The sequence below is a fragment of the Desmodus rotundus genome, chromosome X, assembly GCF_022682495.2.
Source record: "Desmodus rotundus isolate HL8 chromosome X, HLdesRot8A.1, whole genome shotgun sequence".
NCBI lineage: Eukaryota > Metazoa > Chordata > Mammalia > Chiroptera > Phyllostomidae > Desmodus > Desmodus rotundus.
The window spans coordinates 33,707,363-33,724,175 of NC_071400.1; positions in this window are offsets into that span (position 1 = coordinate 33,707,363).

Sequence of the window (16,813 nt, forward strand, 5' to 3'; positions counted from 1 at the left end):
TGTGGGATTCATCCCAGGGATGCAAGGATGGTACAATATTCGCAAATCAATAAACATAATATATCACATAAACATAAGGAAAGACAAAAAACACATGATCATATGAATAGATGTAGAAAAAGCATTTGATAAGGTATAGCACCCATTATGATAAAAACACCCAGCAAAGTGGGAATAGATAGAGCATTCCTAACATAATAAAGGCCATATATGAGAGACCTACAGCCAACATCATACTCAATGGGCCAAAACTAAAATCTTTCCCACTAAAATTAGGAACAAGACAAGATTGTTCAATTTCACCACTTCTATTTAACATAGTATTGGAAGTCCTAGTCACAGCAATCAGACAAGAAAAGGAAATAAAAGTCATCCAAATTGGGAAAGAGGAAACAAAACTGTGATTGTTTGCAGATGACATGATGTGTACATAGAAAATCCTATAGAGTCCACCAAAAAACTGCTCTACCTAATAAGTGACTTTGGAAAAACACTGGGATACAAAGTCAATAATGTCAAGAAATGGAAGGCATTTTTGTATACCAACAATGAAATATAAGAAACAGAAATTAGGAAAAAAGTCCCATTTGCCACAGCAACAAGAAAAATAAAATACCTAGGAAGAAACCTAACCAAGGATGTAAAAGACCTGTACTCAGAAAACTACACAACACTGAAGAAAGAAATAAAGGAACACACAAACAAATGGAAATATATATCGTATTCATGGATTGGGAAAATTAACATCATCAAAATGTCCATACTACCCAAAGCAATTTATAGATTCAATGCAATACCTGTTAAAGTACAAAAGGTGTATTTCACAGATATAGAACAAACACTTCAAAATTTTATATAGAACCATAAATGACCCCAAATAGCTGCAGCAATTTTGAGAAAGAAGAGGAGAGTAGGAGGGATCACAATACCTGACATCAAAGTGTATTAAAAGTCCCCTGCAATCAAAACAGCCTTGTACTGGCATAAGAATGGGCACATGGATCAATGGAACAGAATAGAGAGCCCACAAATAAATCCAGGTGTCTACAGTCAATTAATATTTGACAAAGGGGGTGACAGCATAAAATGGAGCAAAAATATCCTCTTCAACAAATGGTGTTGGGGCATCTGGACAGCTACATGCAAAAAAAATGAAACTCAAGCACCAACTTACACCATACACAAAAATAAATTCAAGGTGGATAAAAGACTTAAACATAAGTCGTGACATCATAAAAGTCCTTCAGGAGAACATAGGCAGGAAAATCTCAGATATTCCATGCAGCAATATTTTCACTGATATGTCCCCTAGAGCACGGGACATAAAGGAAAGAATAAACAAATGAGACCTCATTAAAATAAAAAGCTTGTGCACAAGTAAAGAAAATAGTTTTAAAATGAAAAAAGAAACAACCGTATGGGAAAACATATTTGCCAATGATACCTCAGACAAGAGTTTGATCTCCAGAATATATAAAGAACTCATACGACTCCACTCTAAGAAGACAAGCAACCCAATTAAATAATGGGAAAGGACTTGAAAATACACTTCTCCAAGAAGGACATACAGAGGGTCCAGAGACATAGGAAAAGATGCTCAGTATCACTAGCCATCAGGGAGATTAAATTTAAAACCACAATGAGATCCCACTTCACACCAGTCAGAATGGCCATCATAAACAAAGCAACAAACAACAATTGTTGGAGAGGGTGTGAAGAGAAAGGAACCCTAGTGCAGTGTTGGTGGGATTGCAGACTGGTGCAACCACTATGGAAAACAGTATGGAATTTCCTCACAAAACTAAAAATGGAATTGCCTTTTGACCTTGCAATTCCGCTGCTTGGATTATATCCTAAAAACCCTGAAACACCAATCCAAAAGAACCTATGCACGCCAATGTTCATAGCAGCACAATTTACAATAGCCAAGTGCTGGAAGCAACCTAAGTGCCATCAGTAAATGAATGGATCAAAAAACTATGGTACATTTTGTCCATGTGTTCTTTATAGTAGTTCCTGTAATCCCCTCTCCTCACTGTCCCCTCCCCACTCCCCCCTGCCCATTGTTAGGCTGTTCTTAACTTCAATGTCTCTGGTTATATTTTGTTTGCTTTTTTCTTCTATTGATTATGTTCCAGTTAAAGGTGAGATCATATGGTATTTGTCCCTCACCATCTGGCTTATGGGGGATGGAGGGGGGTTCAGCTGGGGTGGGGTGGAGGGATGGGCAGAAAAGGCATACAACTGTAATTGAATAACAATAAAAAATTAAAATAAAAAATCAAAAACATAAATAAAGATTCTTTCATTAAAAAAAAAAACTAGGGTACATTTACACAATGGAATACTACAGAGCAGAAAGAAAGAATGAGCTCCTACCCTTTGTGAGAGCCTGGATGGAACTGGAAAGCATTATGCTAAGTGAAATAAGCCAGGTGGTGAAAGACAAATACCATATGTTGTTACCTTTAACTGTAACCTAATCAACAAAACAAATAAGCAATCAAAATATAATCAAATACATTGCAATTAAGAACAAAATGACAGTGACCAGAGTGGAGATGAGAGGGGATAATGGGGAGAAAAGGATGTGGATTTTCAGGAACAAGTATAAAGGACTCGTGCAGAAAACTGGTGTGGGGGGTGGAAACAGGGGATGGAGGTCCGGATGGCTGGGGTGGTAGGGTTGGGTGGGGGGAAAAAGCAGAAAACTGTACTTGAACAATAAAATTCAAAAGTATTTATTTATTTATTTATTTAAATTAATTAATTTATTTTTATTCAGTTACAATTGTCTGCATTTTCTCCCCTTCCCTCCATTCCACCCCAGCCAGTCCCACCTCCCTCCCCCAACTCTACAAAAGTATTTAATTAAAAAAAAGATCAGGGAAAGTGACAATATGTTGAGTCATTAATTGAAGTCTTCTTGGAGAAGTTTGCATGTAACTTAGATGTTAAAGTTTGAGTAAGTTTGAATAAATGAGGTAGGTCAGCCTGAGTTTCAGAAGTTTACAAGGTTGAATGAATGGTATGAACTATACAGTATCATGGTTAAGAACAAGATCGTTGGGATCAGAAGGAACTGTTTTGGAAACCTGGTTCTTCCACTTACTAGTTGTGTGGCATCAGGCAAATTTACCTCTTTAAACCTTGTTACTTTCATGTGTAAAGTGTGGATAAAAAAAGTCACCTACCTTACAGAGATGGTGTGAAGGTTAAATACGGTAATACATGAAAAGCACTTTGCACACTCATGGCACATGATAAATGCTTAATAAATGCTGTTATTATTATCCACAAAAGTGCAGATATGAAATTCCACAAGCATATCTGAAATAGAGTGAATAAATCCGAACAGAAGCTTCATACATAAGTAAAGATGAAAAATCTGGAAAAGTTGGTAAAGGCTGGTTTGTGATAGTTTTGAATCCAGGCTAAGGAATTTAGATTGCATTTTTTTAAAAAAATATTTTACTTACAATGTTCCATCTCCCATGGTTTTTGGTCAAGAAGGTAGTGTAGGTAAATGAAATACTTGCATCATACCACAATCACTCCAAAATTACAACTAAACTGCAGAGCAACCATCATTCAGAACCACTTGAATTCTAGCTGAACAGATGCCCTACATCAAAGGTTGTAAAGAAGAAGCTACATCAAGACTGGTCCTTCATATTTTCAGAAAAAAAGAGGAAAAATTATCATAAAAAATAAAATGTTCCATCTCCAGTTAAAATCTATTTATTTGTCTTTAAGCCTCAGTTGTAAAAGAGAAACCTTTGGAGAAGGGGAAAATAAGTGATTTCAAACATACAGTAATATTGCAGTGCAGTACTACAGGTTTTCAGATTGCCCTGTTCAAGACTTGTGTAAAATTAATTACCAGTAGGCACATTTTAAAGACTTCCTCCTTGTCCTACTCTATAAACTGTTTATAAACTGTCCATTTGTACCTGCTTTCTGCTAGACTGAGGGATTTCTTGACCTAATTAACACAATACTGTAAACTGATGATAACTCATTTTCAAGCACTTAATCTTTCAGCACAACACTCATTTGATTCTTCAACCACCATTAAATTAAACCCCTAACAGTAGTATAAAGCCTTAGTAGCACATGCAATTATAAATCTTGGGTGTTTATCAGTGGGACACTACCTTAAAATGGCCAACTACTCAAGTGATGGCTTCACTATCCCATCTAATCAAGACAGGCAAATGGTACAGTGATGTACTGCTAAATATGTCACTTTCTGCACTGCTGAAACTGGAGGGAGAAGATGATGCACTGGCATTCAGCACTCTATATACCAATTAAACACATAGTAGAGTGAATTATACGAGAGTAAGGAATATTCTTTCAGATTTATTCTCTTAAATTCTTAACAGTAAAGTACTCTATTTATATTTTAAAAATCCCAGTATTTTATGATAAATGTTCACAAGAATAAAAAACTTTTGCAGAATAGTGTAATTTTATTTTTAAATTCCTTGGCTGACAGATTTAAAGCCTAGCTTATTTCTGACTCTACAAGATCAGGATATTTTGGAGGAACCAACGTGGCGGCATAGGTAGACACACTGCGCCTCCTCGCATAACCAGAACTGACAGAGAATCGAACAGCAAGGGGGACCGACACCAAGGAAATAGAAAATAAACATTCATCCAGACTGGTAGGACGGGCGGAGACAGGCACCGGGGTGGAGAGGACTCGCGTGGCTGTGGCGAGAGTGAGACTGGCGGAGTGTGGGACAAATGGCGTAGGCAGTCCGAGTACTAGCAGACCCTGTGGCCCCACATTTGCACAGATAAACCCAGAGGGCCGGACTCAGAGTGGCGGAGAGTGGGGCAGGCAGAGTGGCGGGTAGCACCCTGCAGCACCACATTCGCCCACAGATAAACCAGACGAATGGCGGGCAGCAAAGCAGACCGCGCAACCCAGGGCTCCAGCTCAGGGAAATAAAGCCTCAAACCTCTGATTGAAAGTGTCCCTGGGGGTTCGGGCGGCAGCAGGAGAGACTCCCAGCCTCACAGGAGAGGTTGTTGGAGAGACCCAGAGGGGCCTAGAGTGTGCACAGGCCCACTTACTCGGGAACCAGCACCAGAGTGGCCCAGTTTGATTGTGGGTATCGGAGTGAAAGATTGAGATCTGGAGGAGAGTGAGGCGGGCGCCATTGCTCCCACTCGGCCCCTCCCCCACGTATAGTGTCACAGTGCAGTGACCAGCATTACCCCGCCCTGGTGAACATCTAAGGCTCCGCCCCTTAAAGTAACAGATGCGCCAAGACAAACAAACAAACAAAGAAACAAAATGGCCCAAATGACAGAACACTTCAAAGCTCCAGAAAAAATACAACTAAGCGAGGAAGAGATAGCCAACCTATCAGATGCACAGTTCAAAGCACTGGTTATCAATATGCTCACAGACTTGGTTGAATCTGTCCGAAAAACAGATGAAAAAATGAAGCCTATGCTAAGAGAAACAAAGGAAAATGTACAGGGAACCAATAGTGATGAGAAGGAAACTGGAACTCAAATCAATGGTATGGACCAGAAGGAAGAAACAAACATCCAACCAGAAAAGAATGAAGAAACAAGAACTTGGAAAAATGAGGAGAGGCTTAGGAACCTCCAGGACATCTTGAAACGTTCCAACATCCTAATTTTAGGGGTGCCAGAAGGAGAAGAGGAAGAACAAAAAATTGAAAACTTATTTGAACAAATAATGAAGGAGAACTTCCCCCATCTGGCAAAGGAAATAGACTTCTGGGAAGTCCAGGAAGCTCAGAGAGTCCCAAAGAAGCTGGACCCAAGGAGGAACACACCAAGGTACATCATAATTACATTACCCAAGATTAAACGCAAGGACCTACATCCAAGATTACTGTATCCAGCAAAGCTATCATTTAGAATGGAAGGGAAGATAAAGTGCTTCTCAGATAAGGTCAAGTTAAAGAAGCTCATCATCACCAAGCCCTTATTATATGAAATGTTAAAGGGAGTTACCTAAGAAAAAGAAGATCAAAAATAGGAACAGTAAAAATGACAGCAAACTCACAGTTATTAACGGCCACACATAAAACAAAAACGAGAGCAAACTAGGCAAACAACTAGAACATGAGGGTTGTCAATAAGGGAGTGGGAGGGGGAGAGGGGGGTAAAGGTACAGAGAATAAGTAGCATAGATGATAGGTGGAAAATAGACAGGGGGAGGGTAAAAATAGTGTAGGAAATGTAGAAGCCAAAGAACTTATAAGTATGACCTATGGACATGAACTATGGGGGGGGAAATGGGACAACTGTAATAGCATAATCAATAAATATATTTTAAAAAATCAGGATATTTTGCTTATAGGGAAATCACAAATTACTATAGAAGTCATGTTACATAGTAATATATTAGGCTTGATAACTAGTATGTGTTGATTTATCAACGCTGCTGACATTTGGCATTCACTTTAAATTTTAGACATTTCTTAATAGAATATGAATCATATATTCACTACATAAACTCTGAGCAATCTGAGATAAAGTGTTATCAAAATACATATGATGATGTATATGTGGAGGTTATTTAGTTGTGTGTTTTACATGTATATTAAATTAACCTGCATCTCACATAATGTAATATGTCTGCCAAGCTTTGAAGAATCATTTTTTTAAGTTCATTGTTCTTTTTTAAAAAGATTTTATTTATTTTATTTTTAGACAAAGAGGAAGGGAGGGAGAGAGGGAGTGAGACATCAATGTGCGGTTGCCTCTCACACGCCCCCTACTGGGAACCTGGCCCTCAACCCAGGCTTGTACGCTGACTGGGAATTGAACCAGGGACCTTTTTGTTCTCAGGCTGATGCTCAGTCCACTGAGCCACACCAGCCAGGGCTCATTGTTCTGCTCTAAAGAGTTCGTCTCAATTGTTTTAATAATAAAGTAGTTAAACGTTGAATAATTTTTGACTACACAAAAGTCTTTCAATTCTTAGAACTCTTACCATTTTACTGTACTGATACTCATTTAAATATGTATTGGCATTAATTTACTGTCAATAACTAAAATGTCATCTAACATGCAATGTGAATTTTGACTGCCAGCAGACAAAAATCAGTAAACTGCTTTCCAACACAAATTTAATGAAAAAGGGGATGGATGGGAGTGGTGTCAGTTTGATTAGAAAGTGACTACAGGGGGCACTAGAGGTGACTTACCAAGTAAAGATAAAGAAAAGGGTCAAGAACCACCACCAACACCACCAAAACTATAGAGCAGAGAGAGGAAAGATGGCAGCAGGTGGAACAAAAACACACAAAAAGAGGTGTGCGTAAGTACATATGTACACACACAGACACACACAAAAATACCTTCTCTTCTTTCCTTCTATTAAAACACAAAGTGAATTAAATATTTCATCATGGCTTAGAAAAAAGAAGACAGTTGAGGACATACTAGAGATGGTAGATTAGCTAGCAGCATTGGGAAAGACTGGAAGTGATATCCAAATCTGAGTTCCAGGATAAATGACATGTGAAGGAGGTTAGTGGGGAAAATGACTCAAGAAAATATCCTTCAGTCAGTGAAAAGGAAATGCTGCATGACATATAGTTTTGAACAGAAAGTTTAGAATTAAACAAGCATGACTAGGAATCCAAGCTTTTCCATTCATTGGTTCTATGACCTTGGGTTAGATAAAGTCTCAGTTTCTTCAGTAAAATAGTGGTATCCATTTTACACATGACCTCATCCAAAGTAACTCATAAATAAATAGAAACTGTAATTATTGTGAGTGAAATTGGAGAACATGCACAAAGGAATTTGGCTTCCAGAAATGATGTCTTAGTTACTGAGTAATGAATCATTTTGTGGTAACTATGCTAACACTTTCAAGTATTTCTGAATTTGTTGGTGGAAGAAAAATCATGAGCACTCTTTGATAATATCATTAAGTGTGAAGAAAACCAAAGGTTTAAACTGCCACTTTAGGGTCTTGATTTTAAGCTGTTTCTTAAGAAACAAGACTCAGAAAGAACCTTTAAAAATTATTTATTTATTAATTAATTTTTTTATTGTTATTCAATTACAGTTGTATGCCTTTTCTCCCCATCCCTCCACCCCACCCCAGCTGAAACCCCCTCCCTCCCCAACCTCAACCCTCCCCCTTGATTTTGTCCATGTGTCCTTTATAGTAGTTCCTGTAATCCCCTGTCCTCACTGTCCCCTCCCCACTCCCCCCTGACCATTGTTAGATTGTTCTTAACTTCAATGTCTCTGGTTATATTTTGTTTCCTTTTTTGTTCTATTTATTATGTTCCAGTTAAAGGTGAGATCATATGGTATTTGTCCCTCACCATCTGGCTTATTTCATGTAGCATAATGCTCTCCAGTTCCATCCATGCTGTTGCAAATGGTATAAGCTCCTTCTTTCTCTCTGCTGCATAGAATTCCAATGTGTAAATGTACCATAATTTTTTGATCCACTCATTTGCTGATGGGCACTTAGGTTGCTTCCAGTACTTGGCTATTGTAAATTGTGCTGCTATGAATCCCATTGGCATTCTACCAGAAAGAACCTTTGAACCTTCCTCTTCCTTGCCCAAGAGATTCAGAAAGACAACCTGCTTCAGGAAGGAGATCTTAGGATGCAGCCTGAGCTCAATTTGAATTAAATATAGTAAATAGGATGGCTTTCGGCAGGGGACTGTTAGCGACATACCCACTGTGTCCCATTGTTTCTGAGTCACCTAGCAAGAATTTTCCTGATATGTATGTTCCCATCTTCCTCAATCACCTGGACATTTCCCATTCTCACTTCTGAAATCTAAAACCCCATCTCCTGTCTTTTTTCTCCCCTTCTCTACTTTGTCCAAAAAAGTCATATATACCCCAATGTTGCTATCACTGTCTTTGGAATTTTCATGTCTATGTAAATTACCCACGCACATGTATTAAGTACATCAATTTTTGAGATTCAACCAAGATGGAGGCATAGGTAGAAAGGCTTTAATTCCTCACACAACCAACACAAGGGTAACGATCAATTAAAAAAAAAAAAAAACAACCAGAACCACCAGAAAATCAAATTGCACAGAACTCCAGCAACCAAGGAGTTAAAGAAACATTCATCCAGACCAGTAGGAGGGTCAGAGAGAGGCAGGTAGATGGGCAGCTGGGCTGGAGGTCTGGATGGGTGCGGTGGGGGAAATGGTAAGGGGAAATGGAAACAACTGTACTTAAACAGCAAAAAAAAAAAAAAAAATAGAGCAGATTTTAATGAAATGAAAAAGAAGAAATGAGTAGAGACAATCAAAAAAGAAAAAGAAAAAGAAAATCCTGGGGGGTGGGAAACAAAAAGAAATTCTAGAGAAAAAACACTGTAACAGAAATGAAGAATATATGTTATGGGCTTATTAGACATAGCTGTAGAAAAGTGTCTCTGAACTACAAGATATATCAATAGAATCCTTGAAAACTGAAAAAGGGAGAACAAGATTGAAAATGACACAGTGACCCTGGACTTTGGGAAAACTACAAAAGGTGTAAAGTATGCATAATGGGAATGCTAGAAAAAGAAGAGAAAAAGAACAGAAGAAATATTTGAAAGAATAGTGACTGAGAATTTCATCCAAATTAATGTCAGACATCAAACCTCAGATCCTGGAACTTCAGTCAGAGAAGACCAAGTGGAATAAATGCAATAAGTAAATACACACATGCATAAGTCTGGACATAACATTTTCAATTTACAAAACAAACAAGAAAAAAATCTTGAAGAAGACAAGGGAAAAGCACACATACGCGCACACACACCCCTTACATATAAAGGAACAAAAATAAGAATTACATTCTACTTTCCCTCAGAAACCATAAAAGCAAAAGAGGTTAATGATATATTTATTTATTTATTTTTAAATATTTTATTTTTTTATTTTTAGAGAGAGAGGAAGGGAAGTAGAAAGACAGGGAGAGAAATATCAACTTGTAGTTGCCTCCCACGTGCCCAGCACTGAAGACCTGACCTGCAACCCAGGGATGTGCCCCAACCGGGAATAGAACCAGTGACCCTTTGCTTCACAGGCCCATGCTCAATCTACTGAGCTACACTAGCCAAGGCTGAGGTTAGTGAAATATTTAAAATGTTGAGAGAAAAATCCCATTGACCCAGAATACTGTAAAATTATCTTTGAAAAGTGAAGGAAAAATAAAGGCTTTCTCAGATAAATATTAAGGGAATCTGTAGCCACTAGATCTGCCTTGCACAAAACGTTGAAAAGAAGCTCTTCAGAGAGGAAGAAAATAATATAGGTCAGAAACTCAGATCTACAAAAACAAAATAAAAACATCAAGAAGGACTAAGGGAAAGTAAAATAAAATTTTTAATTTTCCTATTCTTAATTGATCTGACAGTTAAGAGCTTATTCAAAATAACAGCACAGTGTATTTCATTATGTATGTTTATGTATATATCTGATGTATATGCTTATATTAAGTAAAATGAATGACAGCAATGATACAGGGACAAAAGGAAGAAATTAGGATTGTTGTGTTATTATAAGGTACTCATACCACACATGAAGTGATATAGTGTTACTTGAAAGTGGACTTGGATTAGTTGGAAATATATATTGAAAACTCTATGGCAACTACTAATTACAAGGTAAAAATGTGTAAATGATATATTAAGAAATGAGAGAAAACAAAATTTATATGAGATGCTCGATTAATACCACAAAAGGCATAAAAAGAGAGGAAGATAAAATTAGGAACAAAGAATAAGGGCAACAGCCCTGATCAGTGTGGCTCAGTTAGTTGGACAGCATCCTGCAAAGTGAAACGTTGCCAGTTAGTTTCGCGATGAAGGCACATGCCTGGGTTGCAGATGTAGTCCCTGGTTAGGGCTTGTGCCAGAAGCAACTGATCAATGTTTCTCTCTCACATTGATGTTTTGTTCCCTCTCTTTCTCACTCCCTTTCCCTTTCACTAAAAATAATAACTAAAATATTTTTAAAAAACGAATAAGGGTAACAAGTAGAAAACAGTAACAAATGTGATAATTGTTAGTCTGAAAATCACATTGAATGTCAATGTTCTAAATGCACAAATTACATGACAAGATTATACAAGTAAGACCAACAAAACAAACAACCAAGGAAAATATAACCAGAGACACTGAAATAAAGAACAAACTAACAGTGACAAGATTGGGGGGAGGGGGATAATGGGGGAAAGAAGTGGAAGGGTGGTCAAGGAACATGTATAAAGGACCCATGGACAAAGCCAAAGGGGAGAGGGTTGAGGTTGGAAGGTGGGGGTCGGTGGAGGGGGAGTGATGGGGGGAAAATGGAGACAACTGTACTTGAACAAGAATAAAAAAAAGAAAAACAGAAATGCATTTCTAAGGAAGAAAAGAGTAAGATCACAAAAATACAATGAGATATATTTTCTCTACAAGAAATTCACTTTAAATATATATACATATATAGATTAAAAGAAAATGGATGGAGAAAAATTTACCACGCTAACATTAATCAAAAGAAAACAGGAGTAGCTATATTAATTTCAGACAGAGCAGATTTCAAATTAAGGAATGTTACCAGGGGTAACGAGTGTCATCACATAATGATAAAGGAGTCAATATTCCAATAAAACATAACAATTCTTAATGTGTATGTGCTAACAACAATATATGAGGCAAAAACTGACAGAATGGCAAGGAGAAATTGATGACTCCACTATCATAGATGGAGACTTTAACACCCCTCTGTCACAAATGGACGGATTCAGCAGGTAGAACAGGGTGGGTCAAAAGCAGGTTTACAGCCCTGGCTAGTGTACCTCAGTGGATTGAGTGCTGACATGCGAAGCAAAGGGTCGCCAGTTCGATTCCCAGTCAGGGCACACGCCTGGGTTGCAGGTTGGGTCCCCAGTGGGAGGTATGTGAGGGGCAAGCACACACTGATGTTTCTCACCCTGTTTTTCTCCCTCCCATCCCCTCTATAAAAATAAGTTATAAAACCTTTTTAAAAAGTAGGTTTACAGTTGTATGTAAAACACAGAGATTATTTTTGTATTATTATTTATTAATTATTGTATTATTTTCTGTACAAACAACTGTAAAACTACTTTTATCCCACCCTGTATATAGTGAAATCAACAACATCATCGACCAACTGATATAATTAACATTTATACACTACTTCATCCAAAACCAGCAAATATACATTTTTCTCAAACTTATATGGGATATTCACCAAGATATACCTCATTCTGGGACATAAAACACACTTTAACAAATTTAAAAGAAGAGAAATCTTTCTGGCTTTCATCATTTAGGAAATTCTAAGGGTTTTAGGAGCTCTGTGCCAGAAACAGTGACAAAGATCAAATATGTGTTCCTTATTAATCACATAACTAAGTAAGGTTTCAAAAACAAAGTCTGTTGCCCTGGCTGCTGTGGCTCAGTGGATTGAGTGGTGACCTGAGAAACAAAGGGTCGCCCGCCGGTTTGATTTCCAGTCAGGGCACATGGCTCCATTGCAGGGCAGGTCCCCAGTAGGGGGCGTGTAGAGGCAACCACACATTGATGTTTCTGTCCCTCTCTTTCTCCTTCCTTTCCCCTCTCTAAAAATAAAATCTATTAAAAAAAAAAAAGGTCTTTTAAGGATCACTTAATAAATTCTGCTGAGATAACTGAATAGCAAATTTGAAAAATAAGTGAAATAGACTCATCCTTATACCACATAACAAAATAAATTATGAATGTATTAAATAATTAAAATAGGGAAAAGTTAAAATATGGAAAAACTAGCAAAAGCAGAACAGAATGTTTATTACCTACGTGGAGAACTGAGTTAGTTTTTTCTTTTGAAAAACAGGAGATATCAACAAATGATAATTGATAATCTAAAAGTTAAAGTCTAGTAACGAACTATAGAAATGATCCCTGAAAGTGAGAGGGGTCTATAGGAGCTACTATAAAGGACACAAGGACAAAATCAAGGGGGAGGGTAGAGGTATGGGAGGGAGGTGGGACTGGCTGGGGTGGGGTGGAGGGATGGGGAGAAAATGCAGACAATTGTAACTGAATAAAAATAAATATTAAACTTTAAAAAAAAAGTTAAAATCTAGGAGAACCAAGATGGCGGCGTAGGTAGACACACTGCGCCTCCTCGCACAACCAGAACTGACAGAAAATAGAACGGCAAGGAAGTCCGACACCAAGGACATAAAAAATAAACATTCATCCAGACCGGTAGGAGGGGCGGAGACGGGCAGCCGGGGCGGAGAGGACGCGCATTGCCGTGGCAGGACGAGACTGGTGGAGTGTGGGACAAAAGGGGCAGGCAGTCTGACCACTAGCAGACCCTGCGGCCCTACATTCGTGCACAGATAAACTGAGATGGCCTGTCTCAGAGTGGCAGAGAATGGGGCAGGCAGAGCGGTGGATAGCACCCCGCAGCCCCACATTCATGCACAGATAAACTGGGACGAACAAGGGGAGCGAAGCAGACCTTGTAACCCAGGGTTCCAGCACAGGGGGGGAAATAAAGCCTCAAACCTCTGAGTGAAAACACCTGTGGGGGTTGGGGCAGCAGCAGGAGAAACTCCCAGCCTCACAGGAGAGGTGGTTGGAGAGACTCACAGGGGCCTAGGGCATGCACAAGCCCACCCACTCAGGATCCAGCACCAGAGGGGCCAAATTTGATTGTGGGTAGTGGAGGGAGTGACTGAAATCAGGCAGAGAGTGGAGCACATGCCATTGCTCCCTCTCGGTCCCTCCCCCATGTACAGCATCACAGAGCAGCAACCAGCGTTACCCCATCCCGCCCCAGGAACACCTAAGGCTGTGCCCCTTTAAGTAACAGACTCGCCAAGACAAAAAAAAAAAAAAAAAAAAAAAAATGGAGCAAATGACAGAACACTTCAAAGCTCCAGAAATAATTCAACTAAGTGATAAAGAGATAGCCAACCTATCAGATGCACAGTTCAAAACACTGGTAATCAAGAAGCTCACAGAATTGGTTGAATTTGGTCGAAAACTAGATGAAAAAATGAAGGCTATGCTAAGAGAGACAAAGGAAAATGTACAGGGAACCAATAGTGAGGCGAAGGAAACTGGGACTCAAATCAACAATGTGGACCAGAAGGAAGAAAGAAACATCCAACCAGAAAAGAATGAAGAAACAAGAATTCGGAGAAATGAGGAGAGGCTTAGGAACCTCCAGGACATCTTGAAACGTTCCAACATCCGAATTTTAGGGGTGCCAGAAGGAGAAGAGGAAGAACAAAAAATTGAAAACTTATTTGAATAAATAATGAAGGAGAACTTCCCTAACCTGGCAAAGGAAATAGACTTCCAGGAAGTCCAGGAAGCTCAGAGAGTCCCAAAGAAGCTGGACCCAAGGAGGAACACACCAAAGCACATCATAATTACATTACCCAGGATTAAACAGGAGAGAATCTTAGAAGCAGCAAGAGAAAAGGACACAGTTACCTACAAAGGAGTTCGCATTAGACTGTCAGCTGATTTCTCCAAAGAGACCTTACAGGCAAGAAGGGGCTGGAAAGAAGTATTCCAAGTCATGAAAGGCAAGGACCTACATCCAAGATTGCTCTATCCAGCAAAGCTTTCATTTAGAATGGAAGGAAAGATAAAGTGCTTCTCAGAGGAGGTCAAGTTAAAAGGAGTTCATCATCACCAAGCCCTTATTATAGGAAATGTTAAAGGGACTTATCTAAGAAAAAGATAAAAAATATGAACAGTTAGAATGACAGCAAACTCACAGTTATTAACAACCACACCTAAAACAAAAACAAAAGCAAACTAAGCAAACAACTAGAACAGAAACAGAACCACAGAAATGGAGATCACATGGAGGGTTGTCAATAGGGGAGTGGGAGGGGGAGAGGGGGGGAAAGGTACAGAGAATAAATAGCATAAATGATAGGTGGAAAATAGACAGGGGGAGGGTAAGAATAGTGTAGGAAATGTAGAAGCCAAAGAACTTATAAGTATGACCCATGAACATGAACTATAGGGGGGAATGTGGGAGGGAGGGGGTGGGCAGGATGGAGTGGAGTGAGGGGGAGGAATGGGACAACTGTAATAGCATAATCAATAAATATATTTAAAAAAGTTAAAATGTAGAAAGTCAATATTAATAGAAAATCAAAATTAAAATCAAATAAACAGCAGGGGGAATAAATATCTGTCAAATGTGACATTGGAGTAATACAAAACATAATACATTATAATTCATAACTATAAGACAAACTTTAAGTTCTTCATAGTTAAAAGGAAATAAATATATACTGGCAGTTCACAGGACGGGAATACAAGGAGTAACAGACAAATGACAAACCTTAATTAGTAACTGCCTTCAGCTGTAAAAATCTCCAAATCCTATTGATTCCAATTCAAACTTTTAAGAAAAGTTTCTGCACCCCACCTCTGCTTGATCCCAACTACATTGGCTCCAGGTGTGGCTTTGGACATCTCTCCCCTCCACTTTGCAGGAGCCCTCTACATAGATGGTCTGATTCTAGCCTTGCCTGCCATGTTCCACATCCTGCCAACTCACCAGAGTAAGGTTTCTAAGATGTAAATCTGATTGCATCACCAACCTTCCCCTATCATCACTCTTGTCCTAAAAGCTTTAATTTACTTCATTATAAACTTCAGAATAAATTTCACAACTCAATATTTTATACAATACCCTCCATGAATTAAGTCCTGATTCCAGCTCCAAAGTAAACTCTGATACCCTTTACATTGTATTTCATTTCATTTTTTTATAAAGAAAATAATATATTATGTTAATAAATATATAGCCATAGAGCCCTGGCTGGGTGGCTCTGTTGATTGGAGCATTGCCCCCTATACCAAAAGGTTTCAGGTTCAGTCCCCAGTCAGGGCACATATGGGAGGCAACCGACTGATGTTTCACTCTCACATCATTGTCTCTCTCTCTCTCTCTCTCTCTCTCTCTCTCTCTCTCTCTCTCCCCCTTGCCCTCTCCCTCCCTCCCTCTTCCTCTCTCTCTAAAATCAATAAACATATCTTTGGGTGAGTATTTATGAAAAGATATAGCCCTACAGATTTCTAAATGGTAATAGTCTTATGTGAATTATGAAAAAAAGTGGCCCTCTCCTCTGATTGGCCCTGAAGGCTGTGTAGTGTAGGGGGAAAAGTATGATCTGGGGTAGATGATAAAGAAGGAAGGGTATTAAGGTTTGTCTTCCCTTTCTATTTTTTAAACAAAAAAGAACCTGTTTTGGGAATGGAAGGGCATGGGTTCATGTTTGAGCTCTGTGAGTTTATGGTGCCTTTCACAGGTAGAGATGTTCAGTGTTTATTTGAAAAATACGAATCTAGAGCTCAGGAAAAAGGTCTGGCTAAAGAGAAAAATAAAAGTGAAGACAGTGAGTCAGTAGCCTCAGCAAGAAATACAGATTGAAAGTCAAAGACAGAAGTTTGTGGAAGCCTCAAGGGGAAAGTTTGAACAACACCTCACAGTGGATTACTCCAACCTAATTCTATGATCATATATATTAAGGCCCCCGTGTACAATATTATTGAAATTAATGACTCCATCCATTAAATTTCTGAAAATTATTCAGTTAACCAAGGAATGCTCCATTGTGCCACCATCAAGAAAGAGTCTATTGCCTTTGCTGGATGGCTCAGCTGGTTGCAGCACTGTTTTGTACACCAAAAGGCTGTGGGTTTGATTCCCACTGAGGGCACATACCTAGGTTTCAGGTTCAATTTCTGGTTGGGGCACATATGGGAGGCAAACTGATCAATGCTTCTCTTTCACAC